This window comes from Pseudorasbora parva, chromosome 24, assembly GCF_024679245.1.
Source record: "Pseudorasbora parva isolate DD20220531a chromosome 24, ASM2467924v1, whole genome shotgun sequence".
Taxonomy (NCBI): Eukaryota; Metazoa; Chordata; class Actinopteri; order Cypriniformes; family Gobionidae; genus Pseudorasbora; species Pseudorasbora parva.
The window spans coordinates 18,598,133-18,624,250 of NC_090195.1; positions in this window are offsets into that span (position 1 = coordinate 18,598,133).

Genomic DNA, 26,118 nt, shown 5'->3' on the forward strand with positions numbered 1-26,118 from the left:
GTAAACAGTCCACTAAATCTTTCATTCGGAATGACAAAAAAGTACACGTAAATGTGGCTAGTGTCGCGCAAAAATGATTATTGTCCGTACCTGACCGGGAGGAGCAGTCGTGCGCATCACCAGACTAATTTACCTAATCTACACAGTACTTTAGTCTGCGGTGGAAACGCAGATAGTAAGACAGTAGTGGGGCCGGGGGGGGGGGGGGGGGGGGGGAAGCTCCTGTAAAAAAAGTTCCTGGTAGAAATTGTTCAGGGTAATTTTGGTGGAAACATGGCTTTAGTTAGTTTTGTAAACTTCACAATATCAAAGATGTCAATTTTCCTAGGCCAGACACCATTATATATATTAGGAACACCATATTAATACTGTGTTTGACCCCCTTTCGCCTGCAGAACTGCCTTAATTCTACGTGGCATTGATTCAACAAGGTGCTGAAAGGTGATATATATATAAATACATATTATTTTTTCCATTTCTTTTTATGATAGGCAAAATAGTGAGCATTCAAACACTGTTGTTAGTTGCACTCAAATCATCCTTGCTCACATTACTTAAAAAATTATGTCTTTACAAATTAAGCATGAACTTAAATTTACTGAGTTGTTTCTACCAAAAATGAGTATTTGACAGCTTTACTTAATTATTTGCAACTTAACATTGCTGAGTGAAACAAACAAACTGGGCAGTAGATCTGTAGGTTCCAGCATGCTTTGCAAGGGACTTTATGTGTTTTTCAGTAAAGGGAAATATGTTGTTAGGTTATGTAGTGTTTAATCAGTTATGTTAGACATTTTGAGGAGTTTCTGTAATTTTGTGGTTACCATTATGCAGAAGAGTGGTGCCTGTATTTAGGCTGTGGGAATCATATACATATTTATAGGATGGAATCCCTACCCTCAATTAAATTGAGTTTGTCCAATGAGTTATTTTATAGTTTTCCACTTACACTTATAGAGCAAATAGCTCATTTAATAAGGTAAATTAGCCTAACACAATAAACTTTTATACATTTAACATAACATTATTAAGTAAGCTATATAAATATTATGTAACAGTGACACATGTAAATGGTTTGTATTTACTCAAAGAATTTTCATCATCTTTACTTGAATTTATTTTGTTCATATAACTAAATTGTTATTTGTACAAAAAAATAAATAAAAATAATACTCTATAGTTGCGTGGAACCACTTGTTGCTGATTTTTATAGTCAATTCAACAAGTGATTTTCTGTTCATCCTTGGTGTCCGCAATTACAAAATCAAGACACAGATTACCGAAAGAATGAATTACATGTATGTGCAAATGTAGGCCTATATTCAGTAACAAAACAAGATTCATTCCGACTCTAAAAACAGATAAATTTAATAGATTCGCAATCAATAATATGCTTCTTCATAGGCCACACTTCAGTGCTACTGGCTTGTGCTATAGTCATTCTGTAGAGGCAGGAAAAGCCACCAAAGCAAAAGGACACTTCATTGAACAAAAGATATGGTATCTTTCAGTCAGTGCAAGAATGATTCATTCAGTTACAAAATTCATTCAAGATTCATTCATGAACGACTAATATAAAACTTCATAACAGTGATGCTGATATGTATATATTAATCTAATATATCTGAGGAAATATGATGAGGAAATACAGTTCCTTGAATATCTCTGCAACTCTTCTTTAAAATAAAGTCATGCTTTCAGAGTTTCCAGTGTTGTCAGTCCTATTTACTTTAAAAATATACAAATAACATTTTGAATGACTTCTCTTTTGGAATAAATAAAGCAATATTTTATTTCCTTCTAACCAGTAACTGGTTACTCTGGAAACAGAATCAACAAATATCCCAGTGCTTTTGCTCAGAACCAACCCATTCATTTATAATTCCTGATTTGATAATAACAGTCTGCGGTTTTTGCTTGATTACAAGTAAAAAAACAAACAAAAAAAAAACACAAAAATGTAATTAATTAAATTAATCAGAAAATGCAATTTGTCTTTCTCAAAAGCACAGAGCGGATCATATGCACGAGTCAGCGCATACCAGAAAAAAATTCTGCACAGAATGCTACATTTTAATACAGAGAATATCGTATAGGCATACAGAGGAGATTAGGAGGAAACTGAGGCTTTGCTGACCTCAACGGCCGAGCTGTGATAAACTAAAAGCTATTGGCTATTTTTAAAAAGCGGAGGAGCTGTTCAATGTGTCCTGCATGTCTTCCTTTTTCAGGGGAAATTACGTCAACACAGTGAATAATGCTGCACGTTTCAAGGCACTTCAGTGAGCCTTTAAATTATTTTATATGTGTGATATGAGATAAATACTTCAGTCAGTCATATCATAGCCTATACAGGTTTGAAACAACATGAGGATGAGTAAATGATGACAGAATTTTCATTTTTGGCTTAATGTTTGTGAACTTGGCTCAGTGTGGAATCAGCTCTCGGTTTTGAACATAATATCGACCTTCAACTTTTCAAAGTCATGATCTACCAGTTATGCTAGTCATAAGTTCCAAAGTTCTCTATATTTAATGAATATTGAACATGAAAAACATTAAAATCTATATTTTCAGCAACATGTTCCTCTCTAAAGATTTTTTAAAAAAAAATCTCTAACATGCTATGTAATGTTAGTGATCTAAAAACCTCATTTATTGTTTGAATTTTATTATAAACACTTATCAAATTGGAAAGCGGAGACTCTGTATTGCAGATGAATTATTGAAATAAAGGGATTCAAGGATGTTACTGTTAAAAATGTAAACTCTGTAAACTCCATAAACATTAAAGACAAAAACAACAAGAAATCTAGACAAGCATTCTGTGAAAAAGCAGATACTTCTTATTTCTATCAAACAAAATCCAATATTTCAGGGATGTTTATTTCTACTATCTGATAGTTTTGTGATTTCATCATGAATGCAATTTTTCATCACCGCAATCAAACGATGACACTTCCAGTCATGCTTCAGTGCATGTACTAGTTTATTTTGCAGTGTTGAGGAGGCGGTTACCCAGGGTGACACTTTCCATTAAACTGCCATGTGAAGGGTTGGGGCAATCTTCAGAGGAGCCACAAAGCATGGAAGACAAATTCAGCTTTAACATTGCTTTTTCATGTTCCTTTGAAGAGCTGCCCTTTGCTTGCATGTGAATTTCTTCAATACAATATTATGGTTTGCGTGCAGTGGGGGAAAAGTATTTGGGGAAAAAAAAGTGTAGAAAAAATAGAAAAGAAAGTGTCACGCATGGTTTGATATAGTGGAATGCCGCATAAAAATCAACTGAAAGAAGTGATACGATTTTTGAGCAGATTTCACAGCTACAACAAAGCAATTATAATAAGGGATCTCACCATCAGAAGGAACCTCAGGGGGTGAGCCTGCCTTATTAACAATGTGAAAATGGAAACACAACTCACAGTTTTTACTGCCTGTTTACCAAACAAAACTGCAGTTGAATATGTTGACTTTTTTGTTTTTATTTTATATACTTTTCAGTTTGAGTATATATATTATATATACACTAACCTATAATATATATATATATATATATATATATATATATATATATATATATATATATATATATATATATATATATATATATATATATATATATATATATATATATCCTAATAAATTATTAGGAACACCTGTTCACACACAACCATTTCTATGGTTTACAAAGAAAGGTGTGAAAAGGGAAAAACATCCAGTATGCGGCAGTCCTGTGGGCGAAAATGCCTTGTTGATGCTAGAGGTCAGAGGAGAATGGGCCGACTGATTAAAGCTGATAGAAGAGCAACTTTGACTGGAATAACCACTCGTTACAACCAAGGTATGCAGCAAAGCATTTGTGAAGCCACAACACGCACAACCTTGAGGCGGATGGGCTACAACAGCAGAAGACCCCACCGGGTATCACTCATCTCCACTACAAAAAGGAAAAAGAGGCTTCAATTTTCACAAGCTCACCAAAATTGGACAGTTGAAGACTGGAAAAATGTTGCCTGGTCTGATAAGTCTCGATATCTATTGAGACATTCAGATTGTAGAGTCAGAATTTGGCGTAAACAGAATGACAAAATGGATCCATCATGCCTTGTTCCCACTGTGCAGGCTGGTGGTGGTGGTGTAATGGTGTGGGGGATGTTTTCTTGGCAAACTTCAGGCCCCAGTGCTAACTGGGCATCGTTTAAATGCCACGGCCTACCTGAGCATTGTTTCTGACCATGTCCATCCCTTTATAACCACCATGTACCTATCCTCTGATGGCTACTTCCAGCAGGATAATGCACCATGTCACAAAGCTTGAATCATTTCAAATTTGTTTCTTAAACATGTCAATTCACTGTACTAAAATGCTCAACCCAATAGAGCACCCTTATATAAATATAAAGGATGCAACAATACAGTTAGTCCAAAAGACGCAAAAGACTTTTAAAAATGCCGGTTGAAATAAAAGGCTGCATGAGCTTAATCAATCAGCATGTTCAGCGCAAAAGTCCCGCCCTCGAAAGTTCCTGAACTTTGAAAAAGTATTACCTCATGAGCAGGGCCGTTTGGAGGGGGAAATATTTGCTGAACAAATTGTGCTGAACAAACAATTCCAATCCATGGAGGCTCCACCTCGCAACTTACAGGACTTAAAGGACCTAATGCTAACACATTGGTCCCAGATACTACAGTACACCTTCAGGGGTCTAGTGGAGTCCATGCCTCGACGGGCCAGGGCTGATTTAACAGCAAAAGGGGGACCAACACAATATCATAATGTTATGCCTGATTGGTGGTCCTACTTGACTTAAGCTCAAGTTTCACATAAAAAAAATGTGAATACTACTTTTAATATAATATCTATTTTTACAACAACATTTAAAGCAATGTATGTTTGTGCAATTTTGTCATATTTTGTGCCATGGAGTGAAGAACTGTGCAGAGGGCCCAAAAAAAAAAAAAAAAAAAAAAAACACATAGTGGTTGGGAAACATTGTTTAACATATAGCCTCTTAAAATAATTGGTATTTTTTTCTATATTTAAGAACAAAAAAGTTCCACAAAGAAAAATTTGCACAGTCTGATGAAGAAGAATTTGACTGGCCAGCACAAAGCCCATACCTGAATCCCACTGGATACCTTTGGGGTGAATAATTTCTATGGCACTTTTGGGGCAAAACTGACCAAAGGAAGATGGCGAAATCAGTTATTACTTGTTTGAAATCAGTTATTACTTAATTTAATTCTGTAACTTGGCAAAGAAAATGACAAAGTTAACCTTTAAGATCTATCAGTTGGTTGGCAGATTGGTGGTAGGATCATAAGTTTACCTGTAATTTTGAGCATAAACATATTTCTGCTGGTGGCATGCTTCAGGCAATCTTCTATGGTGATTCTTACAGTGACTGTTATTACTGTAGCAGCTTATCTGAGAATATCAATAAATTTGGAACGTGCATGTTTCCTTGTCATACCGCATTGTATTTTATAAGCTATTCAATTTCCTAAATTGATTGTCATTATTTATTTTAATTTATCATAAATTTATAAATTCAATTTGAGAACATTGCCATGCTACTTTTACTAACCACTACAACGTGTAAAAAATGCTTTTTGGCAGCAGAATGGTGTAGTTATGGCTTCTACCAACATCTAATAACCTTGAATCGCTGGTGTGCCCATGTGTTCATCTCTTTGTTTGCATTTTCAAGGAGAGCTTCATGGAGTGTTTGCACTGTCCAAAGATCTCAGCAAAACCTGCCGAGCATTCTGGGAATGGAGACATAGTCTCTGTAAACACACAGCATATGAGAAGAGGATAACTGAATAGAACGGATGACAGCAGGCACAATGATTGAACACATTGACAGGGGATGAATAAACTGTCCCTGTGGAACAGTTCAATCTGACGGTGTAATCTGAGAAGGTTGAAGGGTTTCAACAGTGAATGAGGGTTCGGAAGAATGGATCTAAGGTTGTAGATGCATTAGAGCTCACTTTACCCTCAAATTAGCAGTATGATAAATGAAGTACAGTAAATGCCACCGCTCACAAACCAACATCTTAATAACTAAGGAGTTACTAAGCAGATACAGGCGGAGGACCGATGATTAGTTTCCCTATGGCTGATGAGGCAAATGCAAACAAGAGGATGAATGTGGTGTGAACGAGATTATTGATTTTGCTCATCTTGATAGTCCTTTCTTCAGAGAAATATTGACCAGGTCTGTGGAACAGGGAAGGAGGAGGTCTTTAAAGGGCAAGAGCTACTTGTGTGAGAGATACACTCTGATGCTTTAAAGTGCCAATGAAATGACTTAATGGGCAGTTTTGTCCTCTGTCTTGAAGCAGGACAAGTTACTTGGGACTGCTATTTACCTTCAGGGATAGTTTACCCAACATGATTCTGTCATCAGTTACTCACCCTCATGTCATAAGACATTTTGAGAATACAATAGAAGTTAATGCTAACCAAAAATTCCCAGTTAACAAAAGTTTGATTTGCTAGCATTCCCATTAAGCTATTAAAGCATTAGTCTCGCATAGCCAGATCTTCAGACTGACGGCAGAAGGTCTGGACTCTTTTGCAGCTTTCATTGGTCAAGGACCGCCCAAGAGGACATTTGACTTACATGTAACGCAACCAATTACAGTTAGTTTTGTTCCGCATTCGGTTAAGGGGCTTGAAAATGTAAAGTCGATGTCCCTGCAATAACAGACCAGCATGAATCTTTCATTCAAATGTAATTTTTTTAAGAACGCTTTTCAAGTTTATTGCAACAATGGAGCCGTGAACCTCACATACTTCCAGTGTTTAGTTGCTCCAGGTAAGCGCTCATTGTCACAGAGCGATGGCATTCTTCTTCCACGAGAGAGTTTGGAGTCGCTGCATTTGGTTTCAGGTGAACCGTTAAAGAACGCAATACATGTCTTGTGGACATATTACAGAATTCAACCAATCAGATGATGACTTCAAAACTCCTGAAATTTCAAAATAAGTATGCCATACGCACCAGACGTTCAGCCAATGTGTACGTGAGGTCTGAGGCTGAGACAATCAAATCATTCATTCACTACTAATCAACTACAATTTCAATTAAATAAAATGGAATTTAAATGTCCCATGGACCATGTATACATAACATTTTGTGACCAGTTAATTCTAAACGAACATTCTATTAACCGGAAGAAAGTTTGTTCATAACTTTGAGAGAACTTAGCTTGGCTATTTGGTTACACACATCATATCTTCTGAGTTCAGCACTATAAAGTAAGTACAGACTTAGAATAAAATGAGGGTGTGTAAATGTAAATTTCATGTAAAATAATGTGCAGTTTGTCCGTAGGGGAGGGGAATTTAAATGACTTTGGGTTGGTGAGTTAGCGACTGGATTGACAGAGTAGTTATGATTTATATCTCTTAACAGCCATGCAGAAAGAGGCATTAGAGTTCATTTCTATTCAACAGGTCTTATTTCTGAGTCTGATTAGAAGCTGAAATAAGGAAAGGGAGGGTGAGAGAGAGAGAGAGAGAGAGAGAGAGAGAGAGAGAGAGAGAGAGAGAGAGAGAGAGAGAGAGAGAGAGAGAGAGAGAGAGAGAGAGAGAGAGAGAGAGAGAGAGAGAGAGAGAGAGAGAGAGAGAGAGGAACAGGGCTGTATTACCATGAGCAGATGAATAATGCATAGTGGCCCTGTCAGCAGCACTGAACATGACAATACGTTTGTTTCCTCCACATAAAAAGGATCTGACAGGTAAATAAGAGCTGTCGTTAGTTGGTATGGCCAGGTTAATAGAATATATCTGACCTCAGAAGCTTTGTACCCGTGTCAATGCTCTCAGAGACTTGCAGCCAAACTCAGATTCAAAAGCTGCCTGGACTTGCCACCTCTTTTGCCATTCTGAAGCACAAACTGATGAGCCGCCTATGAATGGACAGATGGATGGAGGTTTTCAGTGCCTCAGGCTTATGGATCGTGTGTATGCTCCTCGATTTTAGACTGGCTGAGGACTGGCTCATGTGTTTTGCTGGTTCTGTTCTGCCTTCTTTTTACCTATCATGTTCTGTCAGTGAGAGTCACAGAAATAAGGAGGTCAATGCTGCATTAAACATCTAATAAACTATTTACTTTATATGTTGTTCACAAAAACATGCTAGTAAAAATATAAATATAAAAGTAAAAATGTATCTTTAATTATATATATAGAAAATATTGAAAAAGTTATGTACAATATTCAAGTTTTATACACTATTTTTGTACAGCAAAGATGCATTAAAATTTGATCAAAAGTGGCAGTAGACTTTTATAATGGTATAAAACATTTGAAATTCCACAAAAAAAATATTAAGCAGCAGAATTGTTTTTGTCCTTGAAAATAAGAAATAGTAATATTTTTTATTATTGTTATTAATAATAAAAATAGCAGAGGGGACCCAAGCTTTCCGGAGAGCCTTCAGGAGGAAGAAGAGTCGACTGGTTTATCAACGTGGTCATGTTCTCATGCAAAAACTTGAACCACCCACGAACACCGTCTCGGCATGCATATGCCCAGACATGTGGGACAGTGATCTTGGCCGTCAATGAGGCAACATGACATCATGACTTTGCGTAAACATACACAGCACTTTCTAAAGCCAAGTGGCGTGTTATCTATACGCATTTTGAGCTATGTTTACGCCGTGTGATTCCCCGTGTATGTCTACGCCTAAACGAACCATCATCTCCGTGTGTATGTCTATGCCGTGTGATTCTGCCAACCAAATCTCACAGAATGAATATATATAGCTTACTTTTATATTTGGAGCAACTAACTCCACTCCCACCCTAAACTTACCCACTCTCAACAATATAAAACATGTAACAGGCAAATAAATGTACAGTCACAAGTATTAACTCATGTTGCATTCCAAGTCTTCTGAAGTCATACGAGATCTTCATGTCAAGTACAGAGTTGATCTTAATGTTTTAATCGTTGAAATGATGATCGCGCCCCTTAATGAACCGAACAAACACGCACTTGTTAATATTTCTGATTCAAACATCTTCCAGGCACGAGACGACAAGTTTAGAATGACGCGATCGGTCACGAGACATGCGAGAGCCAATGGTATTTTACAATCAAAGCTGACGTAATGACGCAATTGGTCACGAGACACACGATAGCCAATGCTGTCAAAGCTGTCGTGAAGTTTCTTCCGGTGGCAATATTTAAAATGTATTATTAATCTTTGGCGGATGGACTCGACGTTCTGAACGCTTTTGGGGATTTTCTTCACACAAATCAATTGTTTTCCTCGGAACACTTGGAATATTTGTACTTTCTGAATAAATTATGCCGGCAGTCGTATCTGCCTGTTATCCTGTTTTTTATAACACACAAATAGGTTAGGGGAAGAGTTTGAGTTACGCGTTCAAAATGTGTCTGAATATGTGTGTGTTCACAAGGTAAATGGATTTATAAACATGTAATGTAAAAAAAATGTAAAAATGCAGAATGTTTCTTGTGATGGGTAGGTTTAGGGGCTGTGTGTGTGTGATGGGTAGGTGTATGAGGCAGTGTAGGGAGGTAGAATGAAACGGCGTTGATAAACACACTAAAAGGTGATTATGCATCTTCATATGAACTGGCGTGCCAACGCCATTTCATGAGATCAGTCTGAATGAGGACAGGAAACAACCGCATCAAGAAACCCACAGGTAGATGTCATCTTTAAAAAGACAGAAGCGCTACCTGTGTAAGCTCTTTTAGGGAACTGCACTTCTTGGTGCTCACGGCAACACTGACAGGGAATGTGCGGCCTGTAGTGTGCTCTCACTCTTGTTGAAGGCGCAGCTCTTACCAGCTGTAATAACAGCTTTTCAGTACTCCGAAAAAGCGCACCATCACCAGCTGTAAGAAAGGCCTTTTAATGCTCACTGAAGGCACACACCACTGTAGTGCCGTCACACCAACACCACTGAAAAGAAAGCTTCTTCCCTAAAGAACTGACTCTTAGAAATACTGCTCGCAGATTAGAGAGAGGAACAAATGGACCGCTCGGCTCTGAAGCGAAAGGTTAGTATTTTATCGCACCTGCTACTACTCATTATGTACCTGCAGCTGGTGCAATCATTGCATACTAATGTGCATTGAATTGTTAAGTTACATTTAAAGTAGATTGGCTTCTCTAACGAGATTCCTATTCGTTGGTCTCCAACGTGGCATCGGATGTGACCGACTGAACGGGAACAGTAGTGTGTATATAGTACAGTAAGGTTACATTTTTTTAACATTAAGGTATTAGCTATCAAAAACAAAAACAAAAATAAATTAAAAAAAAGCCATCATTTAATAATTTAGAACCTAGATTAGGTCCTATAAGTCCTTTATCTAGATTCTAGGTTAAGTTTAAGTTTAAGTTAACCTAGTTTAACCTAAGGTTAAACTAGGGTTTAGTTTAACCAACCTAAGGTTTAGTTTAACCTAAGTTTAAATTAAGTTTTACATAGAATTGTTTAAAAGGTTAGTTCACCCAAAAATTTAAATTCTGTCATGAATTATTCACCCTCATATCGTTCCCATCCCCTTAAGACCTTCATTCATCTTTGGAACACAAATTAAGATATTTTTAGAGCTGACACTGCCTCTCTTGCCTCCTTCTTGACAGCCTTCATTTCGAACAATAGCTTTGATTAATGATGAAAAAGTTTTAAAAATCGTGATGTTTGGCTTGTTTATTCTTGCCGTCGCGCCACAGGCGTTCACTGAATGACCCTCACGAGCCTAGAGGTTCCTGACCGCAGTTGTAAGCAGACAGTCACAATTATTAATATATGGGATTACAGACACAAATGTATTGTATTTTACTTTTACAATGAGCAGAATAATTACAACAATTTTTTTTTTTTTTTTTTTGCAGAATGAGCAGTTAAACAAGACAAACAAGACATGTGGTGCTCAGTCAATAATGAGTCGCCATTCTGCCGTAGAAAGTGATAGAAAGTGATGCACTGTAAGACAACGTGAATAGCATTGACAAGAGAGCGACAAGAAAGAGAAGACATTGTTGAATAAAGTCATTATTTTTGTTTGTTTGTTTTTTTACACAAAAAAGTATTCTTGTCACTTCAAAACATTAAGGTTGAACCACTTGAGTTACATTAACCATTTTAATGATCTCTTTACCTTTCAGGGTCTTGAAAGAGGTCATTGTGTTGCAGTCTATGGAGGGGTCAGAAAGCGTAGAAGTTCGTACGTATAATACGGCATAAAGTGCGTATCATATGCACACAAAACTGCGTACCATAGACACGCCAAAACTCATTTTGGCGTTTACATTCCACGAGATTGGACTCTCGTACTATTAATACGCATTTTTGTGAGATCGGGCTCGAAATAATACCAACCTAGATTTTTAAAAAAAGTTCATGATACCAACTAATATTGACGAATTATATCAAGTGTTATATCAAGAGCAAATACTATATGACGGTAAATACTTTTTGTGAAGTATACTCTTATTTTTTCTGCTGACCTTCTACTGAAGAATAGTCGCACCACACCTTAATGTGGGCAAAGCAGAACATCTGCATCAGCTGTCGTAAATGGAAGCTAATTAGCTCCCTCAACCTTTCATTTCCGAATAGCAGAAGCCCCGTCGTTAAGTCTATTTAGCCAAGTCACAGAACCATAAAATGAGAAGGATAATGAACATCAGAATGTTTCAGATGTTTTCTGCCTGTAAACGAAAATGACTACCTTTGTTTGACCCTTGGGTTTGAGTAGCCCTTAAAATGCAACAATACAAACTCACACACTTACAGTAATATTCTCAAATGATGCATTAGTGTGCATCAGACTGGAACAGATGCATGACAAACACCGGAAATGAAACACAAGAGTGATGTTGAAGCTCCATTACAGAGACCAGCCACACCACAGGAACAAAACAGATGTGTAACATACTGAATCTTTCCTCTGCTGCCCCATTGCTAATGAAAAGAGACAAGAATCAAAATATAAAACTTCCAAATTAAAAACTAAAGGGCAGAATCATCCAACCCTGAAGTGACTTCTTCATTATCCCTCCAAGTCTTAATTGAATCAATGTGGCAAACAGAATGAAAAGCCCAGACACCTCATTTAATTCACACTGCGCTCAGAATAGGCCAAATTATATGAGAGGTCTAACGCTTCACTGGACCATCTTTGTTTGTTTCTATTTTTAGGTGGCCTAATAAAAGAACTTTAATGGATTGAATATTAAAATGAATTGCACAAGTCTGTGTGTGAAGAAGGGTCCTCAACAAAACAAAATGTATTTGATTTGTCTCTATAAAAGCTGATCTCTATAAAACACACTGGCCAAAGGCACAAATAAATGCCTAAATATAAACAAAACAATCATTCTGAGCAGATGACATCCGGGCAGGTTGGCTGAATGGATGGTGCTTTATTATATGTGGTAGTTAAACGTCAAACTACAGTGGACAGAGTTTGTACATGTTCCAAACAATGTCGTTTCAATGAAGACTTGTGTGGCTGAGGATGCTGTGTCAGGACTCTGACAGGGACAAACAAATGAAGTGGCTAATGATGTGTCAGAGAGAGATACGCTGAGTCATTTAATGACTGGCACAATGAAATCCCAGAGAGATTACAGTGATTAAGAAACACAGTCGAACTAAAAGGCTCATTACCGGAAGTTTGTTAAGTTTATCATGCCATAGCATATTTGTGAATTTACTTGTAGTTTGAAAACATGCTTTTCAATAGATGATAACTAACCCAAATCATTCACTACATCATAGTGCCATAGACAAGTTTAGACCTAAAACAACAACTTTTGAGTTTACAAGAACGAGCCGTGAACAGTTGTATTTGTATTATCCTTCACTCTTTTCCACATTCTGCTCTTGATTTTCCAAATGTTGCAGTTCGAGTTGTAAATCAGGATGGGTAACAAATGTTTTGCTCATTATTAGTTAATGAATTAACTATTGTCAATTGTAGGTAAATGGAACCCATTTTTACCATAAAGTGTTATCTTATCTTGTATAGAGAACTATTATTATTATTATTATTATTATTATTATTATTATTATTATTATTATTATTATTATTATTATTATTATTATTATTATACAGTACTAATATTTCCCTATTCATGATAATATAATTATATTATATTCACTTTAAAATGCTGTGTTCAGCATATTGGGTCATTTTATAGGGTTTTTACTAATAGTTTTACCCAGGTGCAGGGTACCAAGCACTGGGTAAATGCAACCCAAAGTTGGGTTGTCTGTGCCAAACCGGTTAAAACTGGATACATTTGTAAAAGGCCATGTTGTGGGGTCTGTTCTGAGAGAAAGCTTCCTGAAATAAATTAAGGTTTGTGTTACATTATATTCCTATCTAATTGGCTATACTGTCACATATAATCAGTTGTGTTTGTTTTTAGTTCTGCTTTCATGGACTTTATGTTTGTATTCGGTAGTTCCTGTGTTCCTTTGTTTCAGTCATGGACATTTATTTAACCATCAGTGGTGTTTTTCATCCCCCCCTCATTTAGCCCGTATTTAAATTGCTCTATGTACATCAGGGTACATCGGTCCCACATGAATCAATTAGTTTAAACAAACATAATTTGTTCATGTAACTTCAACATCATGGAATGAATACATTTTAAGTGACCCTATTAAGAAGTTTCAAAGTGAATTGTATATGGCTCCCTAACATTATTCAGGAATTCAATTTCATATATTCATTCATCCACTTCAATTTCATATTTAATGTTTTACTGAATTATAATACTGCACTAGCTATAGTTGATAAACTTATAGCTAGCAAGAGAACACATTAGCATCATAAATGCTAAGCAAGCACCTTCAGCAAAGCTGTTATGACATTAGTTGTTTTAGTCCACAGGTTAAGCAAATGCTCCACTCTTCTCCACACTGGTAACCCACAATAATTTAAAATGTTCTATTAATTCTAATATAATTAAATATGAACAATTAAACACAATCAAGTCTCCTCCTTTCTTATCTTGCTCAAAAATACATAAAATAACACTTTCACATTATGAAATAACAACATTTGCTTTCTCTTGATTTAGCAACGTGCAAAGCATGCTGGGAACTAACAAGCCCTGTCCAGTTTCAGTTATGACAACACAAATCATTCATGTCATCGCAACACAATTGGATTGAGTACATTTCAATTTGATTTATATTTAAGTGGACTGAACACAATCAAATTAAGTTAGGGCAAAATTTATAGAAATTGTGTTGCTTTAGCTAAGCAATTTGAACAAGCAGTAAAAACATATTTTTTTCTGTGTTTTTAAAGGCGTCTGTATTTGCATTTGACACAGTTACACCAGTCTGGCTTTTGTTTATAAATGCCATGTTTAAACTTTCAATCCTGCCTTTCTGTCAGTGTGTCATCATGTCCAGTCCATGTAACAGCTACAATTAGAGAATGTCTGTAGTCTTACATTTTACCATTTGTGTTGCCGGTAACTTGGACCTGCTTGGAATGCTAGTCTTCTAAAAACGCTGTTACATGTATATTCTGTTTGCTGTGTTCCTTGTGTTTTGAGTTCAGCCCCTGTGACCTAGGGCACGGCTCAATCAATAGTCAAAGTCAATGGGCTGACTCCCTGATCAGTGCCCTGACTAGTGAACTAGTGAGATGATTGAGATGCGCCCCTAGATTCTCCCCAGTCTGTCTAATGAGTTATGTCCCTCACCTGTGTCTTGTCAATCACCTTGTTAGCCCTGTGTATTTAGTTCTCAGTTTCCCCTCAATGTTTGTCTGTCGATGTTCCTGTATTGTGGTGTTCCTGAGTGTTTCCTGTGTATCAGTTTATTAAAGATTCCTGTTCCAAGTTCTCCTTCGCCTTTGTGAGTTTCATCAACACGATGATTTGTAACAAATGCAGCATATACCGGATTTATACTCAAAGTGAAAGATGCACCAGCACCACCATGGATGGTTCATGTCCTACCAAACAACTATGTGACCAAGGCTAAAACTTTACACAACATAGTGGTAATGTAAAAAAAAAAAGTTGCTGTGCTCTCTATGGGATACACTTTCCTTCAAAAGTATTGCGGCCATGCATACATTCATGGATGAATTAAAAACGTAAGAAAGCATTTAGAAATATATTGCACAAAACTGAAAAAGGAATTAAAAGTGATCAGAATAGCAAACAATTAGCATGAATCAAAATTTTAAAAATGCATATAAAAAAAATAAACAGAAATCGAAACTCTGAACACATTTGTACTGCACAAAAATAAAAAATGAATTCTGCGCTTGCTTTTCCAAATGTTGAATTTTATGTAAATCAGGGTGACTTTAGAGTCACCATTGGTCCACTAGGTCACTCCATGCGACTCATGCTGTTGATGCTCAGACTCAAACAGATGAAGATGGGTAACCGTAGCCTCGAAATCTAGACGCACCCTAGAGGCGGCAAATCTATTTTGCCGCAAGTGTAGTCTAGCAACTCTCAATAGACTTCTGAGCTGGAAAAACCAAACTGGTCAGGTCAATCACATCGTGTATAGAGTCGGTGGGCAGGCTTAACATAACAATGGCAGAGTTACGTGCTACTTGAAAATAAAGAAGCGGTCTTTTGAATCAGTTTTGGCCACGAATCTGGAAGATTTGGAGTTAAGCTTTTTTTTGAGAAAGGAACAAAGAACGGCACTGAAGTCATACTTAAGAAGAGAAGATGTGTTCAGAGTTTTGCTGACCGGATATGGCGAAAGTTTAATCATCAACTAGCTCCGCTTCACATTACTCTGGTTGGTTGTAGCGCTATCCAATTGTGTGCAGATGGAATTTGAAAGACAACCGTTTATCCCGCCTCTCGGATTGAGCCCTGTCAATGGTGAGTTTCCAGACCAAACATCTTGATGTGGGCAAGGATAACCATACTTTAGTCTGTAACTTTTGTTATGTCAAGATCACAAGAAAATTAGTTGTGATCATGAGAAAGCTAGAAAGAAAAAAATAATGCTGGGCATATAGGGCTTAGACTGTCTGTGACCCATTACTACAGTAATAACCAAATTGGTAATAACCAATAACCAAATGTATTAATTGTTAAAAGATCTGCAACCCCAATTTTACAAACATTCCTTAAATATTAAATAAGGACTGATTGATATTTTGTATAGTAGTACATGAATATTCAGATTATATATATTTACAGGCAAACCACATGTAACTGTATTTGTTTCTTAGTTTAAATGTCCTTTTATCAAAAGAAGAACATTTTCAGTAGCAGCTAGTCAGAGTTCTTTTGACCTCATAACCTGAGGATGAATGGGCTGCTAACATAATACACTCCAGTCAATGTTACTGTGTTTGTCTATCCAGCAGGAACAGATATAATCAGGAAAATAATACTGTTCAACAGTAACTCCGTCACACGTAAAAACACTGGGTGGCTCTGCAGGCTCTGCAGGATTCATGTACAACATTAGCTGAATGCACTTCACCAAAAATATGATGTTATCCTCTATCAAACCAAGAAAAATAAACCTCATGTGGTGCCAAGTTCTAAAGAAAAAAACTGAAAGAAACCACACATATATCCTACCTTCCAGTATGTTATTTAAGACCTTTACTACATCAATTCATAGTGAAATGCACAGAGCTGTATGTATTATTTATTTTATTATATAATAAACTAAACAAATCAAATTAATAATTATAAATACATCATTTACAAATAATAAATGTCTTTATTATAGGAAAATTGAAGGGCAAATTAATCAGCAGTATGGAATTCATATTAATTAATACTAAAGATAATAAGCGGCTTCTAATGGAAAAAAAGGCCAATAGATGCTAAGTGCAAATAGCGATAGATGCTATTTATACCAAGTGTAAATAGCAACTAGATTCTATTAACACTCAGTGAAAATAGCACATTTTCTTAATCACAATTGCTATTTACACTAACTGCAAATAGTTGTTGATGCTATTTACTAAGTGAAAAAATAGTGATATATTGTCACGGTTCATGAATTCATTGTGTCACACTTGTGTGTGTGTGTGTGTGTGTGTGTGTGTGTGTGTGTGTGTGTGTGTGTGTGTGTGTGTGTGTGTGTGTTGGGGCGGAGCCGCTGCTTGGCTAATCATTGTTTCCAAAGCTGATCAGTGCACCAGCTGCAGATCATCATCTCACCCTATTTAGACTCACTGCTTTCTACCTGTCTTTGTCAGAGCGTTGTTTGGATGTTCCCTGTGTCCCACCTGTTACTGTGTCTCTCCTGTTACTGTGTCTCTCCTGCCGTTGCCTGTGTCCTGAGTGTTCCTCATCATCGTCTTCGTCATCACCTTCATCCTCGCGCCAGAGGTCTGGGTTGTCTGCAGCGTCCCTGTGCTACCAAGCGTTTCCTTCGCTCTGGATCTGTATCTCTTGTCATCGTCTGTGCTGCTGTTCTCAATAAAGAGACTTTTTACTTGCTATTGAATCCTGCCTTCTAGTATCATTACAGAATGCTCTGACCAAGATGGATTCAACAAGTTCAAGGGATATTTCTGAGTTTCTGTCACACAGCAGTTCCAGAATGGATCAACAAGAGAAGAATATCGCCTTCATGGGATGAGCAGTTCAGGCCTTGGTAGCGCAGGTGTCCGAGCTGACTCAACGGATTTCACAACTTGCTAGTCCCACTGTGCCCAGCCCACCGCCGATTTCCCCCCGCTACTATGAGCCACCAGCATGAACCACGCCTACCGTTGCCAGAGTGCTATTCGGGGGAGACTTATTATTGCAGAGCTTTCCTGACTAAATGCTCTATGTTCTTTGCTCTACAACCTATGACTTTCAGTACGGAAGCATCTAAAGTGGCGTTTGTCCTCACACTTCTGACAGGGAGAGCAGCTTTGTGGGGGACGATGGTGTGGGAGAATTAACATCACTGCTGTTCCTCGGTCTCTGACTTTTCCATCGAGTTTCACACCCTGGCCGCTGAATGCAAATGGAACGAGGAAGCACAGTGGGACATGTTCCTGCATGGGCTGGCTGATCGTATGCAGAAGATGATTTTCACCCTGGGCTTACCGGAGAAGATTGATGGACTCATTGAGCTGGCGCTGAGGGTGGATGCCTGGCTCAGCCGTATGGAACAGCGACCTAGGATGGATTTTCAGGCTGGGAGTATCGAATGCCCTCAGGCCAGCAATTGGGATGCGGTCAGCCCCGTCTATGATCCCGAGCCCATGCAGGTGGGTCGTGCTCGGCTTTCCCGGGAGGAGAGAGAGACGGAGATCCCATGGTCTTTGTATGTACTGTGGTGGAGCTGGACATTTCCTTAATAACTGTCCTTTAAAAGACCATGCCTGGTGGTAAGAGGAAGGCTTCGGTCATGCGGGATCTCCGTGGAGAAGACCTCATCCTCTACTCTCCTTCTGGTAAGACTGCTGTGGGCAGCCTGGACTCACACCTGTCATGCCCTTCTGGACTCTGGCGCTGAAGGTAATTTTATGGATATATGTTTGGCATGTAACCTGGGTTTACCCATCACTCACCTCAAGAACACCATATCTGTCAGCACACTCAATGGTCAAGAACTCCCATCCATCACGCTCACCACAGGCCCTCTGACACTCATCACATTGGGATATCACACAGAACAGAACTAATTTCTTCTCCTGGACTCACCAATGGCTCCCGTGGTCCTAGGTCATCCCTGGCTTATCCAGCATTGCCCCAGGGTTGACTGGGGACACAATTCTGTGTCATCTTGGAGCACTAAATGTTATGAGTCCTGTCTTGTATCTGCTTGTCTGTCTGTGTCCCGTTCTGTTTTTCAGAGTGAGGTGGCGAATCTGCCTAACGTGCCCTCGGAGTACCTCGACCTGAAGGAAGTGTTCAGTAAGTCCCGGGCTGCTTCTCTTCCTCCGCATTGTCCCTATGACTGTGCTATAGATTTACTTCCAGGTAAGTCTCTGCCTAGAGGCAAGCTTTACTCCCATTTCTGTCCCAGAGAGGGAGGCCACTGAGAAATATATGTATGATTCTCTAGCCCCCGAGTTCACCCACCCTTCCTCTTCTCCAGCGGGGGCGGGGTTCTTTTTTGTGGGAAGAAGGATAGCACTCTGCAACCTTGCATTGACTACCGAGGGCTGAACAACATCACGGTAAAGAATACTTATCCTTTGCCATCCTGATGTCTTCAGCTTTTTGAGAGGTTGCAGGGAGCATCTATCTTCACAAAGTTCATCAGGAAGGGTGATGAATGGAAAACTGCTTTTAACACCCCCAGGGGCCATTTTGAATATTTAGTGATGCCATTCGGGCTATCCAACTCCCCAGCGGTTTTCCAAGCACTCGTCAATGATATATTGAGAGACATGGTTGATCAGTTTATATATGTTTACCTGGATGACATATTGATTTTTTTCTTCGTCTCCCCAGGAACATATTCAACAGACAAGTCAGACAAGTGCTTCAGAGGTTGTTAGAGAATGGGCTTTTTGTTAAGGCGAAGAAGTGCGCTTTTCATGCACAGTCTTTTCCTTTCCTAGGATATATCGTCTCGTCTGAGGGAGTGCGAATGGACCCTGAAAAAGTTAAGGCTGTGGTAGATTGGCCAAGTCCAGATTCCTGTAAGGCCCTACAGCGGCTACAGGGGTTTGCCAACTTCTATCAGCATTTTATTCGCAACTTCAGCCAACTAGCCACACCTCTGACCACCTTGACCTGTCCCAGAACTACGTTGTTTGGATGTTCCCTGTGTCCCGCCTGTTCCTGTGTCTCTCCTGCAGTTGCCTGTGTCCTGAGTGTTCCTCATCATCGTCTTCATCATCACCTTCTTCATCCTAGCGCTATAGGTCTGGGTTGTCTGCAGCGTCCCTGTGCTACCAAGCGTTTCCTTCGCTCTGGATCTGCATCTCTTGTCATCATCTGTGCTGCTGTTCTCAATAAAGAGACTTTTTACTTGCTATTGAACTCTGCCTTCTAGTATCATTACATATATACTATATATACCATATAAAGTAGCAGTTATTTGAACTATAAATAGTAATTATATATAATTTATACTTTAATTTGACAGATACATACTATGTATACCTCAGTATTATTGTACATTAACGGGATGCAATAATAACAGAGTGTAAATTATTAAAGGCCCACTGAAGTGCTTTGGAATGCGCCGCATTATTCAATGTGTTGACGTAATTTCCCCTGAAACGGCTCCAGCTGTTAGCAGCTCCTCCCCTTTTTTGAAACAGCCAATAGCGTTTCGTTAATATACAGTTTGACTAGAGCGCAAGAGTGGACTTTTCTCTGTTTGGTAAAGCCAGCAGTTTCCTCTGTTTACCATCATAATCTCCTCCATATCGCTTTTGAAATGCAGCATTCTGTGCAGAATTCAAATGGGTCGATATGTTTGTTGTCAGCGCAAACTGATATGATCCGCGCTGCGCTCTCGTGTCTGTAGTCTAAATTTAGACCAAAGCCGTTGGGGTGTGTGCGCTGAGGCGGTGCGTGAAACTAACATGAAAACAGACTTTATTCGCCTCAAATGAAAGCATATTTACACTGAATCATTTCCTATCACATATATAGTGTGCTATGTGCCTTTCACCATGTAGAAATTAGTAAATGTGTGTAAACAACTGACCGATTTCAGCTGCAGCTTTAGCAGCGTAGGGGGCGGGCTTTAGATTCTAGAGAGCATTTTGATTGGGCAGAAGATTTGACGAGAAAGTTAAGTCTGCGATGATGTCACAAATCTGAGATTCGTTTTAAAGGAAGTGGGAGACTTCAGATCTCCTAAATGCAAATTTTTTCATAGTTTTGGAACATACCAGTTTATTCATAACTTTAAGGCTAAAACAGTCATACTAAACAGCTAAAAAACTTAAATTTTGATTTCAGTGGACCTTTAAATGGATGCCACCTTAATGAACAATAAAAGCCCTCCCTACACCTACCCCATAACCCTACCCATTAAATGCTTTTAATATTAAACATTTCGTTAGGCACTTTATTTTCACATTTAGAATTTTTTTTTTGAACGAAAATGAGTTTCTGATGTGATTTGTAGTGACTAAAAGAGAGTCTCTCTGTCCAAAATCCACTCTGCAAAAAGCGGATTCGAACCTGTGTTAATCGCGTCAACACAATGATCCATTAGCCATACGCTTCACTGATTACACCAAAAAAGACAAAAAAATGTTTTAATGTTGTTTGTCACAACCAGGCATTGTTAGCCGGAGCTAGTGTGAATAGCACTTGCCAACAAGGCACACTGTGCCCTTGGTGTGAATAGACACTCATAGAAGAAGAAGAAAAAAAACTTTTATGATTATAGGAAAGCATCTTAAATGTTTCCCGCCTCATTAATTGTTTTAGACATAAAGCAATGAAATGTTTAAAATATGTATATTAACTGGTCATAACATGCCATCCAAATAGGTACTACTAATGGCTTTATTTTATAACCCTCCCGTTATTTCACACTTCTTCTTTTTTTCATGGAATAATTGAATCATAAAAAACTACTGAGTGCACCTTAAAAAATACAGTTAGCATATTAATTAACTAAACGAGAAGACCTCTGCCCTGGATATATCTATTGGTTCGGATATTGCATGACTCACCTCACCTTTGCACCCTAATTTCAGTTGCCCAATTATTAAAAATAATTTCTGAAACTTTAAGCTAGTGAGAACATACATTTTCACTTGCTCACTAGCAAAGGGCAACTGCATTATGGCAAACATAAAACAGGACTGCAACAAAGTCCTACTTGAGTATTCCTGTCCATAGTTGTAGTAAAATATTAATATCCCATAAACTCTGTATACAAATAATAACTGCATCACAGATTTCTCTGCTGAACTACAGCTTTATTTCTCAGAAACTATTCACTGCTGGGTTTAGACAGGGAAGCTAAAGCTTTGAGGTGTGTTCGATTTTGCAGACTTGGAAGTTCTGACCTCTATGGTTGCGCTGAATCCTTGATAAGCAAAACATAATCAAGCATGCAGTCATTATCATAGATCAAATGCACTGCCGCATTACTTACGCATGGGCTGAAAGTGGCAACATCCTTGTGATTCATGATCCGATGGATATGCCTTTGAACACTCAACTCACAATGAGTGAACACATCTTTCTTCTTGACTGCACAACCGATATGGTTGTTTACCTGTCTGCAGTTTTGACCAATTGTGTAAACAACCAAAATCATTAATCTTTTGTGTACTAATGTGTGACCAGCATTTTGAAAGAGACCAACAGTGTAAAGAACTCTCTCTAAGCGGAGCGTGGCCACGGACTCAAACCGCTGACTGCTGCTGCTTCTGATTGCTTTTAGAGGGAACTACTGGCCTAGGGTCAGTTTTCGAGGCGCCAAAGATGCAGTGTTGAGCAAAGTAGCCAATAGCAACCATACCTGTTGAGATCTCGCAATGGCCAATTAGACATGTTTATCGGAGTGTCATGCATGATCCACCAATAAACAGCCAATAAAACAGGCATACAACCTACAACTTTGACAAATGATTATTAAAATATGACCAAAGTAATAATTTTCTTTTTGTCCATTCTTCTTTAAATTCTCTCTCTACATAATTGTCTTCAGTGTATCAGAATTGTTAACAGGGGGTAAAATCTGCACTTTTTGGCATTTTTAATTCGCATTCCCGGGCTAAAGATCACATTGTTGGGGTCGCTTCAACCAAATAATTTTTTTGTATGAAGACGGCGTACTCTGATTACTTATGAATGGGAGAAAGTGTAATGCCCAATATATTAAATAAGCCCTGCCTTCAAAATGAAAGAACCAATTGTTGATTAGTAAAGTCATTGCATCACTGCAGCTGTCGTTAGAATCTCCGGTTCCTATAGAAACAGGCAGTGTTCTGAGACGCCTGTTCAGGATTGCGCATGCTCATTAGCTTTGTCCAGGCTAAAAAATGCTTTTTTTGGTCATGATTTCATATGATGTTTAAAAACCAAATGTATGAGACAGTTGTTGTCAGATTTCATTGGTGATTTCAAAAATGTAATCTTTGCAAACAGTTTTGGAGAATTTGATGTTTCCTCATTCAAAGGGATAGGAGCGGCACTTGCATGCCTAAGAGGCGTTTCAAAGATGGCCACCGAGTGAAATTACTTGTCTTAAAGGGATTTTGCTTCTCCATATGAAATATCATTCCTAAAAATATCATTAAAAAACGACATTGTGTATTGTAAATAATCATTCTATCATTATGTACTATTTATACTCTCTGTTTTACTCAGTTGTACAATGAGGCACGCTGGGATAATGAGCTTTTCTGGTGCGAGATAGATGACACCCTAGGTCAGATGCTGCTGTTGGGGGAGGATCACTGCCCTTCCCCTAAGTTTGTTGATTACATCTTGTGGGTATGTGGCTCATCCCTAACTGTGGGAGTCCTCGAGAACAGCATTACCATTAAATCAGACTCCCTGATCCATATCCCATTGCCATCAGCTCTCTGTGCCCACTCCAGGCTTGACTTGTCATCCCAGCATGGACAGTTAGGGAGATCTTGCAATGCGGAACTGAGTTTGATGCCCAAGTCATGGCTATAGAGCCTGTGCCAATGCCTGCCATGCACCTTGTAGCCAGAGCCAGCCAATGTGTCTATCCCGGAGCTTAAGTCTGATGCCACTTCTGTGCCAAGGCTGGAGCCCCTCATGGAGTCTGCTCCTGGAAGTGAACCCTCTCAAGAGTCAGTTGAGGGCCACTGGCTTATTGACTTTTGGTGGGAACTAGTTCCTACACCTGGAAGCAATTCAGGTAAACGTATTGGCATCCCAGTCCCACCATGTCACCTGGCCACAACATTATCCCCATCCTCAAGACAGGACTTACCTGGCCTGCTGGTGTCATGTAGCCCCTCAGCTTCACCTTTGCCACTGTCTCTCTCCAGCTTATCATCTCCTATTTGGGTTTCTTTTCTACCAGCTAAAGAGATGGATCACCTGGCTTCACTGCAGGACTCCAGGCCCATCATTCCACCTAAGTCTATAAGCCCCTTGGCTCTGCTCTCCCTCAGCTCCGCTGAGCTCCCTTGTCCCTCCGGCTTCACCCGAGTATTGCCACGTACTTCCGAGCTTACAGCTGCGCCTCAGCCTTCAACCAATTTGGCACCAACAGGATATTCCTGACCTTGGTTATGCCATGATCCTCACTCCCTCCATCTGGCCTCACCCCATTCTGTCAATCCTTGAGCCTGCGGCATAGCCTTGGACCTGCCATGTCGACCCTACAGCTTGTGGCAACATCTTCATCTCGCCCAGCTCTGCCTCTGATGATCCCACGGCTCTGTCCTAGAGAGCCACCAGTACTCCTCCTTGTCTCCTCCCTCTACCTGCTCCATCATGGAGGGCCAACTCCTCTTACATACTCCACAAGAACAAAGAAAAATAATTCTCGCTCACAGGGCAGCACTGGTTTGGGAGTTATCAACAGCTTGTTCTCGACACATCATCTGAGCAGAACTTTTTTGTTGCGGGTGTCAGAGAACTATTGTGTGATTGGTCATACTTTTAAAGTGGGTGGGGTTAATGCAGAGAAACACACATGTTAGGCAGCTCCTTTTTTAAAGTATGGAATTTATTGGTCAGAACAAACTTTGTTTTTGTTCTTGCCACCTTGAGAAAACGCCCAAATTATATCCCAGTTATGAGTATATCCCAAGCTTTATTCCCCCTATTCATCCCCTCTCACCCTCCACTATTGTACTGTCATTTACACATGAGGTCAAGCCTTCCGGGAGAGGGGTGTACTGTCAGCAATGGTTTGTTTAGTGGACTTTTCGTTCCTATGTGTTTTGATAATTGTGCTTCAAATCAGTTAAGTCTTATTTTTTGTCCTAGTTAGTCTCCTTGAATACTAATTATGTTCAGCTGTCTATCATTTTGTTTCCCTGTGTATTAATACACCCTGTTCTGCTCAGTTAATTGTCGGTTTTCATCTTTGATTTAAGTTGTTAGTGTTATTATTCTCTGTGTATTCTCCTGCGTATATTCTCTCTGCTTAATAAAGAAGATATTGTTGGATGTTGCATCATGTGATTACTAACTACCACGACAGTCATTTGTTGTGAGCATTTACACAGGGATGTGTACACTGTTGCTAGGTGACATGTACCTTGAGACTATTTCATGACATTCTATTTTAATATGTTTTAAGGAGAAATCTCATCTAGAGATATAGAGAGGTTCACCTTCTGCCTATGGTCTCTGATCCAAATATTTCAATTACGCGAACAAAACAATTTGATAAAATAATAATAAGAAAATAATAAAGCCTATGCATTTAAGTGGAACTAAAATGACAATCCTGAATCACTTTGAGAAAACAGCTGGCAATGGCTAAACAACAACTTAATTTCCTCTCACACCATTCATGTTCACCTTGGCTTAACATATCATGGTTCATGATGCACGGAATAAAACAGCAGTGAGAATTCATATGGAATAGTGGTGTCAGAACAACAAACTCCAAACAAGCAGCAAATGGAATCCAAACAGGCTCTGAGATGTGTATGGTAATTCACAGCCATCTGCTGAAGCAATTCAGCTAAAAGACCAAAGAAACAAACAACCAGCAAATGCTCATGATAATAAAGCCATTGGCCTATCATATGCAAGCAAATGCCATAAGGCCTTCATCAACATGGCGGAAACAATACATGCATCACAAATATAAGCTAAAATTACCAGTGAGTCAATGACTATCGCAAGCAAATAAGACAGCACAGGAAAAAATAAATGGTAACAGGTATTAAAAATGATAGAGAAAGCAAGAGTTCTCGAAATATACATGATAAATGGGACTTGATTGCAGACACAGAGAGACTTTAAAAGGGGTTGGGAGCAATCAGAACTGACTATAGGAAGGAGGAAACCATTTATAGACCTCTAAATGAGGACAAGCCATGTCTGCAACTGCTCTGATCTTATCAAACACGAAAAAGATGACGGTAGAATAGAATGCTGCTGAGAGGTTGAGGCCAGATATTCCTTCCTGAATTGAGGAACAGGCCATAATATTAGATGCAGGTTTTTTTTTATTTTATTTTTTGATAATTTAACTAAGATGCACTGCAAAACA